This window comes from Microtus ochrogaster, chromosome 1 (assembly GCF_000317375.1).
Source record: "Microtus ochrogaster isolate Prairie Vole_2 chromosome 1, MicOch1.0, whole genome shotgun sequence".
NCBI lineage: Eukaryota > Metazoa > Chordata > Mammalia > Rodentia > Cricetidae > Microtus > Microtus ochrogaster.
The window spans coordinates 1,994,740-2,002,377 of NC_022009.1; the positions used below are offsets into that span (position 1 = coordinate 1,994,740).

At 38.6% G+C, this 7,638-nt stretch overlaps 1 pseudogene; it reads right to left on the reverse strand.

Annotated features, from left to right (window-relative positions):
• Positions 1–5,610: 5,610 nt before the first annotated feature.
• LOC101980375 lies at positions 5,611–6,375 on the reverse strand (annotated as a pseudogene).
• Positions 6,376–7,638: the final 1,263 nt, after the last annotated feature.

Consider the following 7,638-nt stretch of genomic DNA (forward strand, 5'->3'; position numbering starts at 1 on the left):
AGATAGATAGATAGATGATAGATAGATGATAGATAGATAGATAGATAGATAGATAGATAGATAGATAGATAGATAGATAGATAGATAGATGATACAGTTGCCATGCAAGCTGTCAGGCATTTCCATGCAGACTTTGGGTTGAGATTCTTCATTTCTTCTTCTTGTTTTCCCTGATTAAAGACTTATACTTCCAGTTTTCCTTTCTACTTTTATGCGACACATATTCTACCACCTTCTATAGCACACCACACCCATCTGCGCTCTATGGCTGCCATACAGTTTGTGTGCCGGTCAAGGGCCTGGAGATTGAAACACACAAAGACACACAGACAGAGACAGGTCATCCTTGAAACAAGAATGCCCCAAGAATGCTTCCCTTTATCGTGTTCATGGGCAGCTTATGTAGTGTTTTGCCCATGCCTCAGCTCTTGGGATCTTTCAGCTGTAGACCCATCAGCCTGCCATCAGCTGGAGGCTGTCTCAGAGCAGAGGAAAACAAGTTCTTTACAAAAGATTCAGAATCTGGGGGCTCACTGCTCCCAACATCTTCCCCCTTTTTTATATAATTAGAAAAAAGAAAAGCAACTAACCACATGCAAATCCCACAACTGATCTTATAAGCTGAAAAATGCCCTAGCGAACATGCTCATTCTACAATCAACATGAATGATAGTAAATGCTGGTGCCAGCTACAAGATAGTCACAGCAGCCATCTGACAATTTTAGCTACCATGAAGGAGACTGCAGCAGTGACAACAGCAGCCACCCGTGGTGATCTCAAAATCTCTAGGATGTCTTGGGAGTTGTCCTCCTGCCTCTGCCTCCTTTAGAAAATCCTACTGGTATGTATAATATCTCTGCAAAATGACTATCACAGGCAGTTTGATTTTAACAGCATATATAAATTATTCTTCCTTTGATGTAGATCATGCCATCATACTAACACTGTAGTTCACTCTTCTGAGAAATAGTTTGCTTCACCTTCAATAAGACATTTTGCTGCTTCATTATATTGACATTTTTTTATTGGACTTGTTAAGCAGGAGGTGACATTTTCTGTAGACAAATTGGCTATATTTGTATACCAGAGGATAGGTAGTTGAGATAAACTGATTCTCATTTTCATGAGAAACCACCATACTGATTTCCATAGTGTCTGTACAGGTTTTCATTCCCTCCAGTAATGGAGGAGTGTTGTTTTTATTCCACATCCTCTTCAGTATAAGCTGTCATCAGTATTTTTGAGCTCTAGTTTCTAGAGTTCTGTATATATTTTGGAAATAAGCCCCCAGTCAGATGTTGGGTTTGTGAAGATTTTTTCCCATTCTGTAGGGTGCCATTTTGTTTTGCTGACAGTGTCCTTTGCCTTACAGAAGCTTTTTAGTTTCAGGAGGTGCCATTTCTTAGTTGCCGATATCAGAGTCTGTGCTATTAGTATCATAGTCAGGAAATAGTCTTTGTGCCGATGCATTCAGGTTACTTCCCACTTTCTCTTCTTTCAGCTTCAGTGTAACTGAGTTTATGTTGAGGTCTTTGATCCATTTGGACTTGAGTTTTGTGCAGGGTGATAGATATTAATCTCTTTGCATTCTTCTACATTTCACCATCCAGGTATGCCACCACCATTTGTTGAAGATGCCTTCTCTCTTCCATTGTATGTTATGGCTTCTGTGTTTGAAATCAGGTGTTAATTGCTGTGTAGATTTAATCAGAGTCTTTGGTTTGATTCCATTGATTCACATGTCTGTTTTTATGCCAATACTAAACTGTTTTTATTACTACAACTGTATAGTGGAGCTTGAAATCAGGGATGGTGATACCTTCAGAAGTTTCTTTATTGTACAGGATTGTTTTAGCTAATAAACAGGTCCTCGTGAAACTGAAAACAATGTGTAAGACAAAAAACACCATCAATTGAATAAAAAGATAGCCAGCAGATTGAAAAAATATTTTCACCAACTTCCCATCTGACAGAAGGCTAATTTCTAAAATATATAAAGAACTCAAGAAGATAATTTAAAAAAAAACCCTGAATAATCCAATTAAAAAAGAAGTACAGATCTAAATAGAGAATCTTCAACAGAGGAACCCAACGTGGATGAGGAACACTTAAAGAAACAATGAGCATCCTTAGTAATCAGAGAAACGCAAATCAAAACTTCCTTGAGATTTCATCTGATGCCTGTAGAGAACAAGTGACAGCTTAACCTGGTGAGGATGTGTAGTAAGCGGCAGCCTCCTCCACTGCTGCTGGGTGTGCATACTTGTACAACTACTTTGGATTTTAATATGGCAGTTCCTCAGAAAATTGGGAATCAATCTTCTTCAAGACCCTGCTATAACACTCTTGGTCATCTACCCAACGGATTCATTTGAGTTCACAGAGACTAAAGCAGTTAGTACAGAGCCTACCTGGTCTACAACAGATCCTCTGCATACATATTATGACTGTTAACTTAGTATTTTCATGGGAGACTTTGCAAATGAGGGGTTCTCTGACTTTTGTGCCTGTTCTTGGGAATCCTTTCTTCCTATTGAGTTGCTATATTCAACCTCAATATAAAAGGTTTTGCTTCATTTTACATTTTATTTTGTCATGTTTGATTGTTATATCTTTTTTTATATTTATTTATTTATTATGTATACAATATTTTGTCTATGTATATGCCTGCAGGTCAGAAGAGGGCACCAAACCCCACTATAGATGGTTGTGAGCCACCATGTGGTTGCTGGGAATTGAACTGATTGTTATATCTTATAAACCCATTATTTTCTAATGATGGACAAAAAGGGATTGGATCCAGAGAAAAGGGAGGTAGGAAGGAACTGTGAATACTGGAGAGAAAGGAACATATAATCTGGATATATTATATGAGAAAAGAGTCTATTCTAAATAAAATGAAAAATATATGTAATAATTGTGAAATCTTCTTTGGTACATATAAAATAGTTCTTCAGTTTGCTATATTACTTTTAGAGGAGAGAAACATTCCAAAGTTAACTTATGCTCATTTTTCATTTTATTTTAATTTCTTATAAGATCTGTAAATTTTAATTTTGTGTTTGTGGATATTTTACCCATATAGATGTTTGCATATCATATATGTGATTTATTTGTTTATCTAGTAATGTAAGCATACCACAACCACATATTTGGTCATTAGCTTTCTAAACTTTGTAAGAACATTTCCATATTGGTGGAAGTGAATATCTGAATGTTAATACACAATCCTAAGACCGTATTCAAGGCTCAAAATGGAAAACTATTGAGTACAGCAACATTTGTGTTCCTGAATTTATATTTAAAAACTCATTTCAGCAGTACGGGTAGCAAATATTTACAAGCCTCTTAAGAATCCCAGTTTGTCATATTGGACCAATGTTGAACAGGGGGGCAGTACTATCAGATGTAAATTTGGGGGGAAGAGTCAAAAAAATCTGATATTTAAGAATTTTAAGATAATTTTATTTCTTAATAATATTTTCTGGCCCAAGAAGATCAATTCCCTTATGTACTAAATTGTAAAATGATGATTTATCAGTGGTGCTCCGAGTTTACTTCCATCTTGTCTAGATTTGGTTACCTTGAGGGATACATTGGTTTTGGCCAATGGTCCTATGAGAGCCACAGCTGCTACAGTTACATTAACTGTGTTTCTGCAACTAAATTTGCTTTTTAAATCCACAAAATGCTTTCGGCTGATAGTGGCAACCTCCCTCTGTCTATAATTAGATTGTTATTAGCCTTAAAAGACATATCTGAAGAGAGCTTTTTTTCCCCCTTTCAAACTTCAGGCATCTCAGACCTGGCAAATTTCTCTGAGCTGTTTCTCTAGAGACTTAGAATCTGTGGCTTTTAAAATATTTAAATTAGTCAGAACACTAGCAGGAGCACTTTAAGATTTTGCTTATTCGCTGTCTTTAACTAATTGCCTGTTTTAAATGGCAGCCAACTTTAAAAAAAATCAATAGATACACTGCTCAAATGTTGGTGGAACTATAAAAACACCATTTTCCATATCACTTTTTCATTTGACACTGAATAAAACTATTTTCAAACCCTAATTTGTATAGTCTGGCAAGTCCTGTGTGATTTGGTCTCTAACAAATATTACATTGAATCTTCTCTAATCATTTTAATGGGTGGAAGATACAAAACAATTGGCTTGCAAGTTTTCTAAATGCCAGCCTTGCATGTGTGGTCATCAATAACACATTATTGCTTGGAATGGAAGTGAAATTCAAGATAATTGATGCCTAAGATGCTGAGCAGGCACAGGAAACATCAGGTGATGGAAATTTTCTTGTGTAGGAAAATCACTTCACAGGGAGCTCAGCCATCAGAAACTCTAACTGCCTCGCTTCAGCTGATGAAAGGATGCAAGCCACTGACTCATTTCAGATGAAACAGAATTCCTGAATGACAAGGTCAGGACTTTAAGAGCTCTCACATTGCATTCACTGTTAGACGACTAAACCTCTAAAACTAATTTGTACATCAGTCCTTGTGGAAAACCATATCTGCAAATTATTTTACATTGCTTTCCAGAAAAATGGGACACACTGCCTCCTCATTGCAGTGTGCTGTGAGCTTAAATGACAGCCTCAGCAAACATAATACAAAGGAGACGAGGCAATGCACAGCAACTTCCTCGAGGAGGCAAGGCAAGGCCATAACTGCAGATCTTGCCTGGCTCGTGTGGAATGCATGCTCAGCGAGCTGGTGGTTGCCACGAAGGAAATCTGGTGATCCCGAAAGATGTATGAAGAGACAACATGGCTAAGGTACACAGAGATAGGCAAGGGGATGCTTGCTTTTTCTAACTGACATTCACAGGCTAGAAATACAAATAAGAATGTTTTCAAATTTTACCATCCCAGCCTCCATCAGACTAAACTTTTGAGCCATCTAGAATGTGAACTGCCCAGATAATCCCAGTCAACCATCAGAATGAAATAGGCCATGATGTCACTCCTTTATTGTAGAGTTTTCCACATGAAAACATACAATAAATCTCTTTTTTTTTACTTTTGCAATTCAGTTAACTTTATTTAAATCGAAAAACATTTCCTGAAACTGTATTCAGCTTCAAGATCATTTATAAAAATCGAGAGAAGCTAAATTAGAAGGTGAATCCAAAGACAAACATATAGGCATCCTCCTGACTATTAACCTTCATCAGGCGATGAAAGGAGACAGAGACCCACATTGGAGCACCGGACAGAAATCTCAAGGTCCAAATTAGGAGCAGAAGGAGGGGGAGCACGAGCAAGGAACTCAGGACCGCGAGGGGTACACCCACATTCTGAGACAATGGGGATGTTCTTTCGGGAATTCACCAAGGCCAACTGGCCTGAGTCTGAAAAAGCATGGAATAAAAATCGCCAGTATTTCTAATGTAAAAAGTTTATGTAAAAAGAACCAGTTTTTACTTTGGAGTTTATTCTTTAAACAAATTGTGGAGAAGAGAAAGAAAAAGTAGGTTATTTACAGAAGAAATCTACATATGTACTCAGGTACAAACTCGGTGACAGAAAAGACGTTAAATCATGCTGGCATCTCAGAAGCAGTTCTCAAAGGGGATTAGTTGTCTGAGATTCTAGCAATGCCTAAGATCCTTCTTCATCTTTGATCTTGGGAGCCAAGTAATATTTTAAGTGTCCCATGTCAGAAATTTTGTATTCTACAACAAGAGGTACATCTGCAGACATACTGGGTGTTACCGTAGAAGACAGTGGTGTGCCTTTTGTGAAAAAGTTCAGATACCTCTGTGCAAAAGTTAGCTGAACCAGCTCATTCATCTCTACGGTTACAGTTTCCTCCTCTTTATCAACTTGTTTGTGACAACTTAATGTGTCCATTTCTAAGCTCGTCACCCTGCTCTTTGCACAGGATATTACCGCAGCATCTCCAATATGGCTAAGGTCTCGGCATATGCGTGCAAATTCACCAGAAGGCATCTTAACTATACAGCTGTACTCCTGTTCAGGGATTCCAAGTTGCTCCACATCTAAGTCCATTAATTTCATTTCATAGTCTGAAACTTTCTCTTGATTTGGTGCTTCAAATACAAGCACTAAGGTATCAGCGTTATCTTCAGCCCTCAGTGTAATTATGTCTTCATTACCAGCACATTTTAGTATTTTGGACATGCTGGTGAGGTTCACGCCCATGGCCAGGTTGCGGTTGCAGCTGTATGTGTTGAAGCCTTCGGAGCACAGAGTGAGCTGCACCAAGGAGATGTGCGATAAGTCCATGCTCTACAGGTTCACGCCGCCTGAGCTGATGTCCCAGCAGGCCTCGTTGGTGAGGTCTTTGAGAGCCTCCAACACCTTCTTCAGGATGGAACCCTGGACCAGGAGAGCCTCGAACATCGTGGCGGAATCGCGACAACTAGATGCTAGCTAGAGACTGACAGAAGCGAGGTCTGGCTGACGAGCTCTCCTGTTTTGCCATGCAGAAGTGGCAGCGAAGACCCAGAGAGAACAGCTGGAGCCCGCTGCGCCCGCAACCGTTTAACGCCCAATAAGTCTTTTCATACACAGTTATCAATAAGTTTACTGGCAAAAACATTAGGTTGCCCAATATACCTAATTCTCTTTAAATTTTTTTTGGGGGGAACACTGTGATAAAGGTTTGTCTCAACTCACTATATAGTACAGGGAAACTTTCTGAGTCTTTAAATTATAGCTCTGAAGCATGCCTATAAGTTTTCACTGTAATAAGGGATTCTAAAAAAATAATTTATGTAGTGGGTGTTTTTCTTGCATGTATATCTATGTACCACATTCATGCCAGTTGTTCATGAAGATCAAATGATTGGTTGGTAACTCAGGCATGGTACCAGTTTACTCTCACAATTAAATTAACCCATATTTCTATCTTAACTTTTCACAAAGCTCTTGACTATCTGTTTCCTTAGTGATTGGCTGGAGTCTCTGACTCTGCCCTCCTTCTTCTCAAAGTCAGCTGTATCTGGGTGTCCTGACTATTCTTGTCTGGCTACTGACCTCTCAGCTTTTATTAACCAATGCGAGTAGTATATAATCACAGTGTACAGAAAGATTATTCCACAAACCCTGCAGAGTAATCAACCAATTACTGATTTGACTTAAAGCCCAATCCATAATATGAACCCCATACCTGTCACTGCTTCCATGACCAAAAACATGAGACTCCATACACGAGGAACCTAGGGTAAAACCAAATAATACTGGTCTAAAGAAGGAAACGCAGTGGTGCAATAACTGCTAATGACATTATGCTGAATTGTAGACCAGTGCCTTATTCAGTTATCATCAGAGATGTGTTCTCCTTCAACACATAAAAACAAATATACTAACACACAGACATAATGTAGAGAGCCAGAAACATTGGCACACTGTTATATGAGTCCGCTTGTTTGTTCCCAACTGCTCAGTCCTGAAATAACCACGCACAAACTGTATTAATAAGTCACTACTTGGACTATTAGCTCTAGCTTCTCATTGGCTAGCTCTTACATCTTAATTTAACCCATTTCTATTAATCTGTGTATTGTCACATGATTGTGGCTTACTGGGTAAATTTCCAATGGGTATCTGTCTTTGGTGGGGTTACATGGCTTCTCCCGACTCTCCCCTCTTTCTTCCAGCATT